The sequence below is a fragment of the Euprymna scolopes genome, chromosome 16 (assembly GCF_053919585.1).
Source record: "Euprymna scolopes isolate OS-2025 chromosome 16, ASM5391958v1, whole genome shotgun sequence".
Taxonomy (NCBI): Eukaryota; Metazoa; Mollusca; class Cephalopoda; order Sepiida; family Sepiolidae; genus Euprymna; species Euprymna scolopes.
Genome location: NC_136497.1, coordinates 35,798,101 through 35,815,731, shown reverse-complemented (window position 1 = coordinate 35,815,731; position 17,631 = coordinate 35,798,101).

Here is a 17,631-nt window from a genome sequence, read left to right as displayed (position 1 = left end):
ACCGCACACTTTACCCAGTTCAAAATAAATGTAAAGTAAATAATTAAAGTTTACGCATAAATCTATATTTTCGTATATTAATTTGATGTGTGTAAATGAAGTTGTTATACCTAGCTCCTAAAACAGACGATAACTCTCAATAGAACTTATTTCACCACATTAAAATAGAAAATTGGAAATAGTTAATTTCGAAACATCGCTAAAAAACATCCCCACACTCAGCAAGCATAGCTATATTTTTAAATAAATCAAAAAAAAAAAACAGATGAACTAATACGCCGGACAAGTACAACCATACCATAAATAAACATAATAATATCTAACAAGATAAATGCAACTGTAGACACCGCACACTTTGCCCAGTTCAAAATAAGTGTCTAACAAAAGTCGTAGGTTATCAAGCAACAATATTTGCGAAAGAAAACCCGAATAACAAGAAATATTACGTACGCATGACTTCCTTACATTTCAAAACCCGATACTATGACCACAAAAGTACATTCCAAAATAAAAAAAACACCGTATAAAACAACACTAGCAAATAAATACTGGGAACTCAAAGAAAGCGGACATTCGCCGGTAGTCAAATGGAAAATAATAAGACAAGCTACCACATGCAGACATTTATATGACCCATGTAAATTATACCTCCATGAAAAATTTGCTATCCTGTACTTTAAAGAACCCCAAAATCTATTAAACTGTAGACGAGAAATAGCAAACAATTGTGTTCACATAATAAATCTTACTCAAGGATAGCGATACATAATAGTTTTAAAACTAACAAAAACAGTAGAAAGCAAACAAACAAATAAATTAAATATACATGAATATACAGAAACGACCATATATATATATATATATATATATATATATATATATATATATGCATGTATGTGCGTACACATTTTATATTTATATAAAAAAGAGCAGAAATGAGGAAAATCGCCTGCCTTAAACCACTCACCTAGTTCTAACAGATCGTTTGTTCGATAAAATTCATGCCCATTGGCTGATAGAAAGGGGCGCGGTGGATACTAGAAAGCTTATTGGCTAACTAAAATCCTCAACATATATAAAAACGAGAAGCAACCACAGAATTATCGCATAAACCTGACGAATCCTATAGTGGATGAAACGCCGAATATTCAGTGTAGCTTATTCGCCATATATATTTTATAAATTACTAACTAGCTCTACCTACGTATTGAGCACTTTTGAAGTAAATAATTAAAGTTTACGCATAAATCTATACTTTCGTATAATTATTTTATGTGTGTAAATGAAGTAGTTGTATATATATATATTTATATATATAGTTATATAGTTATATATATTTATATATATACATATATTTATATATACATTTATATATTTTTATATATATATATATTTATATATGTATATATATATTCATATATATATTTATATATATATATATTCATTTATATTTATATATATATATATATATATTTATATATATTTATATATAATTATTTTTTTACTATAATAATTATTGAATGCCTACATACACTAGTGGGTCATCCTTTCGGGAATCTTCAGTGCAGGATGTCACGATTAATACCAGTCGATTGATTGTAACCCCGCATCACGAGACATATCTGGCTCGGTTTAGCGAAGACCTACTCCATTTGGCTACAATTAACACATGAAATAACGTCGTATATAAACATTTTGATTTTAAATGTTCATGTACGTCAGTCAGAGAGTGGTCTAATCGTTATACGATGATCTATGCATAAAAGCTAAGTAGTCCGACTTTTAATTCAACTGAAAGTGCTCAACGATAAGATAGTAATTTCTTACAGGGGCTGTCATAATTAATTTTTACTATAATAATTATAAAATACCTACAGACACTAGTGTTTAATCCTTTCGGGAATCTTCGGTGCAGGGTGTCACGATTAATACCAGTGCAACGAATATATATATATATATATTGATACATATATTTATATATATATATATATATATTTCTCTCTATATATATATTTATTTATATTTACACATATATATTTATATATATATTTATATATATATTTATATATATATTTATATATATATATTGATATATATAAATATTTATATATTTATATATATTTATCTATATATATTTGTATATATATTTATATATATATTATATATTTATATATATATTTATATATATATTTACAATATATTTATATATGTTTATATATATATTTATATATATATTTAATATATTTTATATATACATATATATATATATTTATATATATACATATATATATATTTAAATATATTTTATATATATATATTTATATATATTTATATATATCTGTGTATATTTATATATATATATTTATATATATGTATATATATATATATATATATTTATATAGATGAACAAATGATTAATAAAACATGTTAAAAGACATCTTGAAAAAGAGTTAAAACATATTTAATTTTAAAAAAGGAAACACGAGATACGTGGATAGTCCTTAATCCGCGGAGTTTCGAAGAAATAATCTCCTTCTCATCAGAGGGCAGGAATTAGCAAAATGCAGGATCGGATTTTGCATATAAAAGTATTTAATGAAACTACAAGTAAGTCACAGATCTTACTTGGTTAAAAAAGAGTATTTCTTCGAAACTCCGCGGATTAAGGACTATCCACTTATCTTGTGTTTCCTTTTTTAAACTTTAATATGTTTTTAACTCTTTTTCAATATGTCTTTTAACATCTTTTGTGGATCATTTTTTTCATATCATAGCTCTATTTCCTTTTCGGTTTAATTGAGCTTTTACATCTGGCTGAGTTTGTTTTACTTGTAAATATTAACTCTTTAATATTTATAATATATTTTAAGTTTACCATTTTGATTACCTTGGTAAACTTATTGTAATTTTTATTTTATTTATTTATATATGTATAGACATATATATTTATATATATATTTATTTATTTATATATATATTTATATACATATATTTATATATATATATATATATATATATATATATATATATATATATATGTATACATATTTACTAGCAAAGTTACGCATCGTTGATTGTGTTCAAAAACAGCCTACAGAATGTGGACTATGATTTATGAAAGTATGATAGTTTCTGACAAGGAAGGGTTGTAAATTTGGGTTGAATTTAGGGGCATCAATACCAAAGCAAAATATAATGAAAGTAAAAATAAAATGGATAAACCCCATAATTTATTCTACCGTACCATTTCACACTGAAATTCTCATCACAATATTCCGATGATCTATATAAAAGAAACTTGTTAAACTTTGTGACATATTTTCATTCTATAGGGGTCAGGTGCGAACGAACACCCGAGTATTTTATTATACCATATTTCTTCCAACTGTAACTTTATAAAATATACTTATGCAGATATATATGAAAAGTTTTTATTAAAGTGTGTGCCTATATCCATTCTATGGAGGGCAGGCGCGAACGCACACCCCACAATTTTTTTATACCATCCCTATTAAAGTTAAAACATACTTATCAAAGTATTCTTATGTACGTCTATATCAAAAAGACATGTAAACGTTTTTTTTAAGTTTTATTGTTCTTATTTTTATACATTGTGGACCAGCGTAACGCAGACCCCACCATTTTAAAGAACCACCATTTTGCCAGATCAAACATACCCATTCCTGTCTTTCGATATATCTTCATCTTCTATCATTATATGTAATCACTTTTTAAAAATAGTCAACCATATATTAGCCTATTCCTGAACAGACACACACACACATACACACTCACACACATATACACACCCGCACATATAATCAGCTTTATATTATATACATATATAGTCTTTGAAGTTTTTAACATTTGAAACCACACAAAAAATTATTTTTTATCATTCATTAAAAAAAACATCTAGTCAGTAAGTCATTTAATCACCTGCAATCACTGCATCAACTCTCAAATTTACTATAATACCAATTTTTATATTTTTAAGGGATCATCAGTTGTTTACCATGAAACATATGTTTTATATATTTATATATATATATATATTTTATATATTTATATATATATATTTATATATATATTTATATATATATTTATGTATTTATATATATATATATATATTAATATATATGTATATATATTTATATATCTATATCTCTTTATATATACACGCACACACACATATATATATGTATACATATATATGTGCTTGTGCATTTATATATGTATATATAGAATATATGTATATGTTTATGTTTGTGTGTGTATTTGTATCTATATGTACTTGCGATATATATATATATATATATATATATATATATGTCTCTACTGTAATGCGTTATATATAATATAAAATATATATATATTATCTATCTATCTCTGTTTGTCACCGTCTGTCTGTCTGCCTCCCTCTCTCTCTCTCTCTCTCTCTCTCTCTCTATATATATATATATATATATATGTATATATGCATTCGTTCTAAGAAAAAAAAACATGTATTGTCATAGTAACATATTAATATGCCTTATAGTGTCTTGCAGCAAGAAACGTATTGATTAAAATCCTCATTTTCAGGTTATGACACATTTCACTGAAATTATTGCTGATGGCAATATTCGTGATCACAAGGAGCCACGGTAACCTAATTTTCTCTGACTCTTTTCCATTCATTATTTCAACGAAAGCACGGTTCCTAATTATATATTTTTTTTGCAAAAAAATGCTAAAAAATACAAGCAATAAACAAAACTAAAAACTAATTTACTATTTTCGCACAGATAATGATATGCATGAGATGAGTTTTAATATGTTTCAGTATATATCCATATCATTTATTACTTCTACTGTCTACTCTAGTCAATTCGGTGTACGTGGGCGTGGCAACAATATTAGTAGAACAACAACTAATTGCTTTACATTTATCAAAAATTCAGTTTTCTATTACGCATATGCAAACAATTAAAACTTAAATCACAATAACGAAATAAAATAAATATTTTTATTATTTGATTTGACTACCGTTTAAGTAAATGTAAAAAAATAGATTCACATCATCATTTTTTGCAATTGAAATCTGCATTATAATTACTCGAAAGATATATAACCAAATGACTAAACGCGTTTTTTTTCGTACTCATCCTGCCAGCATTTTTTGATGATTGAACTATCCGGACGCCCGCATTGCCCGGTCGTATTATGCGCTTGAAAATGACAATATAATTTATGTAGATTACATATTTATTAATCTGTAGACAATTCTTTATAAACTTTTATAATTATATCTCAACTATTAAAAAAATATATACATGACTTCACATCGACGTGAAATTAAAACAGATAATTCTCCATCTTTACACCTTTGCTTTTGAGACACACCTTGCGCATTCAACTCTCATCCCATTTGTAAAACATGGATTCGGTCGATCGTCGAAGACAAGATTATAGTCGACATACTATATACATATATTTGTATGCACATATATACATATGTTTGTATGCATACATACATATATACCTCCATTATATAATTAAAAACAATAATAATACTTACGCCACCAAACTAATGTACGAATTGATCGAAAAACTGTCTTCTAAAAAAGAACACAACGCATACATAGGCCTCACCACAACAGCACTCTCTCGGCGATTAAGCTATCATTTAGCTGAGAACTGTTCCATAAAATATCATCCCATTATAAAAAAGTTTCAGTCGTCTGACATTAGAAATATCTTACATAAAAATAATAACATACTTTAGATTAACAATTACAAACAACGTGTAAAATTATTAGAACTACTTATCAAAAAACTAGAGACCCTTTTATACCGGATATAATTTACACAGGGAAAATATAATAACCTTATTTAATAATTAACAAGGTACTAAATAAATAAATTATAAGAACATAGAAAAAACATTCGCCCTTAACCAATAATTAATAAACAACTAAACAAATACACCCAATAACCAATAAACAACTTATAAATACAGAAAGTCTCAAAGGAAAGAAAAAAAACAAAACCGACAACAACAAGTGGTTGAGAAGAAAATGGTTGAACAAAACGTTCTGTGTTCCATTCTATAAAAACCAACATCATGTGATATAATAAAAACGGTCGGCGAATGGAAAAGATATCCATGAAAATAGGAAAAAAAGAATAAATCACTCGTGTTCAATCAGACTTCCTTGCTGCTAAACTATACTAATATATATATGTATATATATATGTGTATGTATATATATATATATATATGTATATATATATATATATATATATATATATATATATATATATATATATATATATATTCTACTGCCGTCCTGTTTTTCTATTTTAATAATTTTGACCGACCGTTGGAGAGAAGATGCAAGCAAGCAACGGAGCAACCCAATCTTGAGAGTTTTATAATTATATAGATTAATAAATTATTTTTTTAAATAAAATATCCTATGTATGTTTCATTTATTATCAGCTTTATATATTACTATACTTTGTTATTTGTTTTTTATTTCAAGCCATTATTTGTTATAAAATGCATTCATGTACGGTTGCTTCAATACTTTCTCCAATAGCTTATTTATCATACTTTCACGTTTAATTCTAACATTTCTTTCTATTCACTTAAATATGAATTATTCAAATTACATCTTATTATAGCTGATTTTGGATAAACGCTGGGTTTTCTGTTTTATTCGATTAAACCCGTTTACACAGTCACAACATACTGAGCTACCTTATGGTGATACTTGTGATATGTTATATACATACAATTGCATTTCAATTATTCTCAAAGTACAGGATATCTGTAACAAGACCATCTACACAACCTGCTCGAAATCAACGAACATTCGTCAAAGAAGACCCAACATCTTCTACATAAAATCTGTTGCGTTTATATTTACCAATCAAACGCTTGCTACTTATCTATTTTCAAATATAACATGCAGGTTTTCGACTGGAAATAAAACTGATATTCGAACCATTAATTTTAGACTTTCATTTACCTTCTCAGCATCTGAGAAAACCAGAATTATCGCAATGAATTTTCACTCTATGTAACGAGTGTTCTTTACATTCAGAATCATTTTTTCACGAAAGACATCAAGAAAACGACATGGGAATAACGGTCCAGAAAATTACCAAACATATGTAAGGCTTTCTTGAGTTCAAGTCACCTTGTCCCTAGCGGGCAATTCCATAATACGCAAGAAACTGCGACCAGGCTAAGCCCCCATCTTTCACAAACTGTTCTAACCGATGGTTTAAATAGAAATGCTTCCGAACACTTTCTGAAATGTAGCTGATAAAAGAAGTAAAGATGCGCCAAGAAAGGAAGAGAAGGTGAGAGGGAGACTACAGGAAGGAAAATTCCATCTAATCTGATTAAGATATATCAGCGCGATTGTGGTATATCTATACTATAGTTTTTAGACTCAAGTTTCTATACGTTGTTCTGAAGTTTCTTTTTATTCTCATTGGAGTTGTTTCTTAAGTATAAACATTTTGTCTATCTAATGTGTTAATACATTGAGTTTGACGCATTATTTATATCCTTGGTTTACTGAAGACTGTGAGGATTCTTGGAAATAGGTTTCATTAACACATATTCAGTACATAACGAGAAAATTAGAGATGAACATTTAAAAATGAATGTATAACTCGTTACGGTCAATAGTAGTCCTCGCCGGCGAAATTCTTTGTTATTGTTATTCTATTATCATTATTAATATTTAAAACATTTGTTTTATCTTGCTCTTTCCCGCGAAGACTAACACGTACACACACACACACACACATATATATATATATATATATATATATATATATATATATATATATATATATATATATAGAGAGAGAGAGAGAGAGAGAGATATACATACATATGCGTACAGACGAATTCACATAAATGTGGGGATAATATAAGTAGCCGAAAGTTAGTAAGAGATAAGAAAGTAAGTTCGTTAAAATTAATAGTAGTCTACACTCACTTATACAAATGCATACATATATACAAATAGACACAGGCACATATTCTTACATATACATAATATATATGTAAATAATTATAATAGTAATTAGTAAGTAAGTGGGTTATTGTTGAATATCTGCACAGATAAATTGTAAATGATAAGAGATGCGCGAATGATTGAATAAAGGGTGTAAGATAGATAATGGAATATAAAAAGTAAAATAAATTATGGTAGAAGGGTATGGGCGAAACTATATAGAAAGATACAGGATACGTTGATTAGATGAAGAGACAGGATATTAGGAAAAAATGGGGTACGCCCTATAAATAAGTGGGTTAATTTGTTACATAATTAATTTAAAATATAAGGAGGGTATTATGCTATAGTCCTTAAAGTAGAATATAGAGTGGGCTATAAAGGGTTATGTGATTAATAGTCCGGGGGAATAGTGAACATAGGTAGGTATAATTATAGAGTTTGGGAAGAGGATTTTTATGGAGATTAAATATTTTGATTACCAGTCAAGGTTGAGGTATTTGAATTTAAACACATAAACATTTCTGTCAACAGTTGTATGTGGGCATCTACATATTAAGAAACAGACACGCATATATATATATATATATATATATATATATATATATATATATAAATATATATATATATATATATAAATATATATATATATAAATATTTATATATATATTCATATATATATATATAAATCTTTATATACATTCATATATATATATATATAAATATATATATATATATATATATATATATATATATTTTAATTTAATATTTTAAACGTTAATCAAAACGCGCTTAGAGATTTTATTTTTATAATAGTAAATTTGTTTTAGTCGCGTAGTTTTTATTTTTATTTTATTTTATTCACGAATTAGTGCCGGGGAAGAGAAATAAATTCTATACGTTAAGTAAAACATGTAGGGATGTCTTATTTTGATGTTATTCTTTTCATGATTATTTTTCCAAGTGACTAGGAAGCGTGGATCACCTTGGCCGACTCAAATGCACTCGCCCGCCAATCTTTTATATAAAGAGCCCGATTAAGTTAGTTTTTTTTGTTTTTGTTTTTGCAGTATGCCACTTAACGAGGGTTCGCTAGAGACTGATCTGCTGGTGGGGTCGGCTTAGGGAGGGTGGTATGATGTTGAAAGACCCGAAACCGCTCAATGATCTAGGCCAACAACATCACTGAAGATACCATCGAAAAGGAAAAAATAACACGAATTTAAGTGCGTACGTTTGAACTTTTATATATATATATATATATATATATATATATATATATATATACATACATATATATATGTATATATATATATATGTCATTTAATAGTTATACATCCATACACATACCGACATGTGCCCACATGTGCCAGTAAAAACATATATAGTAACATGCGCAATAATTTCCAAACAAATTGGGTAAATTGTGTGTGATATGTTGGATGGGTAAATTAAACTAAAAAATAGCAATAGATGCAAATTACTAGATGATTGGATGGTAGTTAAAATTATGTGAGGTTTTAATTGGTAATATTTGAGATATACGTTATGTTGTTGGATTTAAGTAGGTTTGACCGAAAGGGTAAGATAAGATAAAGTATAGGAATAATGGGGCAAGATGATGTAGGTGTGTAGATGTACAATAATTAGTTGTATGTGATATATGTTTGTACCGGGTGTATGATTTTACAGATTTAAAAAACGTTGTATGAGTTAAGTTTCAGAAAGGTGTAAAAATTCTAAGGAGGTAGGATTTATAATGGCGATAGTTTATGGTAGGTTTGTTTTCTATTTAGTAATATATCTCTATCGTTAAAATTGGAAACAAAGAGTTTTTCGTTTAGACCGAGGAAGCATAGAAAGATTAACGATTTACATATGTTAGATTGTTTAAGAAGTTCGAAAGTAATGGTTGGCTAAGGCCATTTTTGATTAGATGTAGATAGTGGGTAGTTACTGAGCTTTTGTTAAGGTAGTTTGGATTATGTACTCTAAATCTCTCTTTAAAAAGGTGTCGGTCGGACCAATATGGGATGTTTTATCGTTTGGGTTTTCTATGGCGGCAATTGAAGCTGTATACACAACTTCCGTTCGTAAACATTGTTGATTAAATGAGTATTCCGATTTATTGGTGCAATTACAATTACTATTGTAAATGTTATTTATATTTTTGTCCTTGTTAAGTATCTTCCTATTATGTTTCTTGATTATATATATATATATATATATATATATATATATATATATATATATATATATATATATCATACAAACAAAATTTCGGTATGCTATCCGGAAGTATTGGAATCTATAACGAAGAGATTGTTCCACAATGTATAGATTTCAATTTTTATAGCAAGATCAATAAATATTTTATAACTTAGTGATTGATATATTTCAAGTAAAAATAATTGATAGCGAAATCCGTGGATCGTCTTTATCGATCAAATGGTAGCTTAGAGTTAATCCCAAAACAACTCGGCTTAAAATTCACAGGCGATTTACATAGGAACAAACACATAGAGAAAGTGAGCAACCTCTAGGGTGCCAGACAATTACTCACTATAGAGTATACCATATTTGTACAAACTCCTATTCGTGCATTCATTCGCACACACCTTTCCACATGGATTGCTGGCGAATCTTCACTTGGTTTCTTCCTCTTTGAAAGGGTCCGAAATGAGTCTGATCATAAGGTATGCACCCTTAGCGAACCTATACAATATATCCCAAGGCCGCTATCTTGTGTGTGGTCATGTTTTACAAGTAATTTAATTGAATGTGCTCATATTAAATAGTATCGACGATCTTGCTCTCAAGAAACCTTAGAAACAGCAAACTGCCATCATTTTATAGTAGTGACCATGAGATGGCCGACATCTTTTAGTAATACTGCTAGACTTTGGAATTTCTTACAATGTTCCTGCTTTTGTAAGTGTACTAATTTGGCGATGCAGAAATCATACATAGGCCACCCCACAGCGACGCTCTCCTGGCGACTAACCGATCAGTTAGCGTAAAATATCGCCATAAAACAACAACTAACAATCCACGATAATAAATTAAAATTCTGCATCATTAGATATATCTTAATAAACAATATAACCATTCGATAATTTTACAATTGCACACAGAAATATAAAATTACGATAAACCATACTAAAAAGAAACTACTGCCCGTTTATTAACTGAATCACATTCAATGTTTTTAACCGTTACAGTTCATTCCGCCCATTTCCTTAGTATTCAATGTATTTAAAAAAGTTGCTAAGTTTAAGGTATCAATAATAAGGTGATCTTTTTTACGCGTGCTATGCTGAGAAATATTTAGGTGTAGAAGACCGGATGCTATCTTTATTGAATGGCCATTACTGCTATTAGAATATTGACACCTTCCATATATCACCGACAAAATAAGGAGGGGTTACTTTAATATGTATGTGTTGTTAAGTCAGTAATACAGAAGATGATAATGACATGCATATACTGTTTACATGACGACGACTGTGACGATTCTTGTAATCTTCATTATTAATGCGGAGCTGGGACATTCATGCAACAGTTCTTGTTAACGCAGATAGAGAAGGGATGCTTAACTGTTGATGATGAGGACAGACACATAATACTTTGAGGGATGAATACAAAGTTCGTTTACAGGATGATAAACAGAACACAGTTACCTTTCGTTTTGGTGGAATGACGACAGACGAAAACATCAGGTTTACATACATAGATGATACTTTATTCATACTGGCTGACTGACGATGATACTCAGGGATAAAAGCCTTCTCAATTACCTCATCCTCTCCTTCTTGCCTCTCGCATCCAAGAGGGCGTCAGCTTCGACTTTGGCCGACTCGAGCTCTCTCTATCTCTGTCTGTCACGGCGATTTTCTCCTAACATCGAAACCTGTCTCGATATCTCAAAAATCTCCTTTTTTGATGACATTAGACGCATGCTTCGCCACGCGAAATTTATTCACTTAGATTTTACCTGTCTATGTCTAAACGCACTTTTGTGAATTATTCAATATCTAACCTATTTTTTATCACTATCTTATCAAGTTGTATTGTCCATTCCTTTAACTAACGTACTAAATATATATGTATGCCTAAAAGAATGAACCGCCCACTCCATTCCTGAATTAAATATTATTTAGTTATTTGTCAGGATAATAACAATCGTACTGAATTCCGAAGATTTAAATGTGTATTCATTTTTAATTTTTTTAACTGGGTTCGATTCTAGCCATTTCTGAATATATATTTTAACTTATATAGTTTTTTTTCGTATTGATGGGGTATGTGCCTGTTCATTACACGTGAAACATATCGAAAAAATATACTAACTTACCGATGGCTTGTAAATGCGAATATCTACGTAAAAATTGTTACTGTTTAGTATCACTTGAACGCCACACAGCGCCTCCAATAGATGTTATCGTAATTTTTAATATAATTGTAAATCAGCTGTAATTTAAATTTAACTATAAAAAATTCAGTTCTTGTTAATACAGATAGAGAGGGGATACTTAACTTTTGTTTTCATGAGATTTGAGCAGATGACATATTTTTGTAAAATTCTTTTCATTTCATGTATAATCCGTAAACATTTCAGACATCTCATGAAAACAAATCTTAAATTCATAAACTCTTCAGCTTTTCGTCATAATAGATAACAAAACCATTAGGAAAATAATTTTCTTGTGTATTTTCTTTTCCTTTTCTGAAGTAGAGAACGTACACATCTAATGCCTAACAAAGGATTACGAATATTAAAAATATTTGTTTTGAATGAATCCTATTTATCAAACACAGGTTTCTGTGTGGAAATATTTTACTTTTTTGTCAAATAATTTTTTTGAAAGTTTCAAATATAAAAAAAATGTAAATGCATGTTGCTCTTTCTAATCCAATATAATCGACAGTTGACACTAGCTTAAAAGCTGTGTAAACTGTAAAGAACTATTTCGTCATCTTTCATTTCTAAAAAAATGAAAAATGTTAATGATTTATTTATTTTATATTGATAATATTAAGCAAGATTAATATGAATAAGTATTCCATTTTTAATATATATATATGTCTGTGTGTGTGTATGTGTGTGTGTGTCTTAGATTGAAACCGAATTTCGTTAAAAATGTACATATATTATTAGTTATTATACTTATACTTGTTCTAAAAAATACTGTCAATTCTTCTCTAACTTTATATTTAGTAACAATAAGAGAATTTCGCTTTGACGCCATACGTTTCCTTATGAGGTTGCTGAAGTTTAAACAGGAAAATCACATTAAAACTTAGATATGGGTGATTTTATCCACATCTAGTCTAGTCCAAATCGTGAGCAATCTAATTGGGGTTTTAATCATTAATATATGGTATCAAGTTAATTCGTTTCTTTAAGTAAATATTGAAGCAATATATATATATATATATATATATATATATATATATATATATATATATATATATATATATATGTCTCGAATTTATATTTCCGATCTTTACCCACTCTATTTTTGGCTCGTTGTCTCATTCGTCTTTATTTTCATCTTGTTCATTTCTTTGTTATTTAAATCCTAATCATCATCTGTTTTTATGGAACATGTCATCTTTTTCCCTTGTCTTCTCTAAAATGTATCTATTTTCTTCGTTTACTAATAATTTGTACTTTCCTCTTTTCTTTCTCTCGACATCCTCGTCATTATTCCTTTTAGTGTTGCCACGTTTTTCTTTCGCTTCCTACACTATACCTCCCAACCGGTTTCGTCATATTTAGTTTTCTATTCTTTTTAAATTATATTTTTTATTTCATATTGATTGATATTTTCGTTTATTCTTTTTTAAACATTTTGGTTACTGCATCTGTCGATCGTTTTTTGTTGTGTTCGTTCTTTTATTAAACTTTTAACATGTTTCAAACGTCCCCGTTTTCTCTTTTTTTATTTAATTAGCACAGTTAACAAATACCTCAGCACTGCTAATTAGAATTGATATCAAAGGGGGAAAACATAAAAGTCCTAAGACCTAAAGAACAATAGATGACAGTATGATTCAAAGATATTTTTTTGTAAATTAATATTTGGGTCTTTAGTCCCTACTGTGAAAACGAGCGAAGTGCACGCATACGATTTTATAGAATCACATATTTCCTTCATTAAAATATCGGACGCATATCTGAGTAATCCACATCTAACATTTCAAGTGTTTAGACTCAAAACTCGCGTAGGAGTTTGGTAGAGTTTGTAAACGGCAGCTCTGTAAACTCTGTAAACTCTGACCTTTTTTCTGCCCAATTTTCGGCCAGCAACTGATTGAAAAGCTTGCTGTATGTCTGAATACTCTTTTTGTAAAATTTAAAATGTTTAGACCCAAAATTGGCTTAATAGTTTGCTAGAAACCGCAAAGGTAAAATCCCTTGGACTGTAACCCAATGGAAGCCAAATTTACAGCAAAAAACGATTAAAAATCTTGTCCTATGTCTGAATCCACTTTATGTAATATTTCAAATATTTAGACAAAAATAGTCTGAACAATTAGGTAGATACCGCAGAGATCAATTTTTGGGAAAATTGACCGTTTATGACCATTTAACATCTATTGTTCTGGGCTCTAATTACATTATCAAGTAAAATCAATGTCCAAGGAACCTATATCTAGAATGTCAAGTGCTTATACCTTAAGTTGGTGGAGAAACTTGGTTGAGTTCTCCAAGGGGAAATCGTTGAATTTTGACCCTTCCACAGAAAATTTTCGGGCCAAAACCCGCGTTAATGATTTTCCGAAATATCAATATTCCGTACCTAAAATTCTGAGCTTGTAGACAAAAAATTGAAAGAGATATTTGGTATGGAAATATAAACAGGCAGACACACAGACATTTTTACTTTTATAGATTTATAGATATAAATAGATTGGACGAAATACTAAGGAATGACTAGCATGTGTGCCCGTTGTTGCCCGGGTTTTTGGGGTGTGTTGAGCAAAATAAAAATACTGACAGTAGGAATGCAGGTAGAACCTGTACTGTAAAGGAGGAAAAGAACAGGGGAAAAACGGCCAATAAATACTTTCCCACATTGCATTACCATGTATATCAAATTTCGGGTCTGAAGACTGAAAATTTACAGAGTTATTGTGTAGGGAAATGTATACTGACAGGTAGACAGACATACACTCACTTTTATATATATATACTAGCATTTCAGCCTGACGTTGCTCGAGTGTTTGGATGTGTATGTTAAGCAAAAAAATAAGTTGTAGTAGGAAGGCAGTCTCGAACCCGTACCGAGAAGGAGAAAAATAACGTGAAAAAAAAACCCTGACGTATTTGCTGTTACGAGAAATGTCAAACCGGAAGTGACGTATATATAAAGTAAGGTCAAACAATCGATAGGAGGGAATTACTTTCAGAAAGATAACGAAAAGTTTTAAAGTTCGAACATCAAAACACTACTGATCTTGGTAAAATCCGTCGCCTCTGTCGAAAGTTTTAAGCAAACATGCAAACATACATACATGCATACATACATTAATTTATATATTGGTAACAACAGATTTTCGACCCAACCCAATTAAAAAGCTGGTCCCCTCTCTGAATACCCCTCATGTAAAATTTCAAATATTTTGATCAGAAATTGTCTGAGTAATTTGGTAGAGACCGTAGAGGTCAAATTTCTTGTAACTGTGTCCCCTAATATAACCCCTTAACATCTAGTGTGTTCAGCCTGAATCCATTTATGAAGTTAGATCCATATCCATGGAACCTATATCAAAATATCAATTGTTTATACGCAAAATGGTTGCAGGAGCTTGGTAGATTCTCAAAGGACGAGTCCTTGAACTTAGCCCCCTTAACAACTATTTTTATGACTGAAAACAGATTACAAAGATTTTCCCAAATCTCAGTAACCTGTATTTAAAAGTTCGAGTATGTAGACTAAAAATTGACAGAGTTATGTAGTAAGGAAATGTACACAGACACAGACAAAATGGTGGACCCATATCCAAGTAACCCACATCTAAAATTTCAAGTGTTTAGACCATAAATTCGCGGAGGAGTTTACTAGAGTTTGTAAAGGTAAGCTCTGTAAACTGTTACCATTTGCCTGCAAAATTTTCGCCCAAAAACTGATTGAAAAGCTTGCTGTATGTCTGAATACGCTTTATGTAACATTAAAAATGTATAGACCCAAAATTGGCTTCATAGTTTTCTGGAGACCGCAAGGGAAAAATCTTTCAGATTTTGACCCTTTTGAAGCCAAATTTCCATAATAAAAACGATTAAAAAGGTTTCCCTTCGAGTTCATACACTGTAGGTTAAATTTAAAATGTTTAGAGCGAAATTTGTCTGAGTAATTTGGTAGAGACCGCAGAGATTATTTTTTTTTAAACATTGACCCCTATTATGACCCCTTAACAAGTATTGTTCTAGGCTAAAATTGAATAATAAAGTACGATCCCTGTCCACGGAACTGATGACTAGAATTTAATTGGTTAGAACTAAAATTGGCGGACGAGTTTGGTAGAGTTCTCAAAGATCAAATCGTTGAACTTTGAACTTTAACAGCAATATTTCTGGCCAAGATTAATTAAAAACGAAATCTCAACATTCCGTATCTAAAATTTTGAATCTCTAGACCAAGAGAAATTTATACAGACAGACGGACTGGCAAACATACTTTTATATATATATATATATATATATATATATATATATATATATATATATATATATATATATATATATATATATAGACAGAGAGAGAGAGAGAGAAAGATTGGACTCAATACGAAGTGATGATTGAATAAGTTTTAAAAAAATAAAGACCGTGCGCCACCACCAAGAATCAAAACCAAAACGTTCAGTTTACGATTTATTTTTTCCTCTGTCATCAATGATTTGCTATGAAGACATTTATAAGGCAGGGGTAAAAATTAAAACATGAACCAATACCTACTACATTATGCAATCGAAATGCTTGAGTTCGACCTTCACCTGGCAAATTTCTTTCTTTTTTTTTAATTTACACACATTTACTCCGATTTTTCTCTGTTAAAATCCAGATATAAAGTTTCGCCTGGATTCAAATACCTTATATATGAAGTTTCCTGCCTGTAGATTAAACACTCTAGGAGGAGTTTGGTAGGCCAAATTTGACAAACAAAAATCTAGGTATACATAAATATACATGGAAACAGTTTTGTGTTTACTATAAACTTTTTACGCAAATATTATGCAAGTATAAATTATGTAGAATGCCTACATTAATAGAATTACAAGTTACATTATTTAATTAAAGATGATCATCCCATAGAAAAACGGATAAACTAATAGGGAATTAATTAAAATTAATGTTTTAAAGAATATGAAAATAGTCTAGATATGTTGTTAGTGAATGCAATTCCGCAACCCATATATCAGAAAGATATATTTTCTTTTAAAATAAATAGAAAAGACTGTTGAAATATATGTACAAAAAGGGTGCGCCCACTTAACTTATAACAAATTACCACGTGACTAGGAAAAATATATATAAGTAAATTAAAAAAACGATCCCTACATTTATTTCTACAATATGCCTTAGGATGATAGAAGTACTTCTGT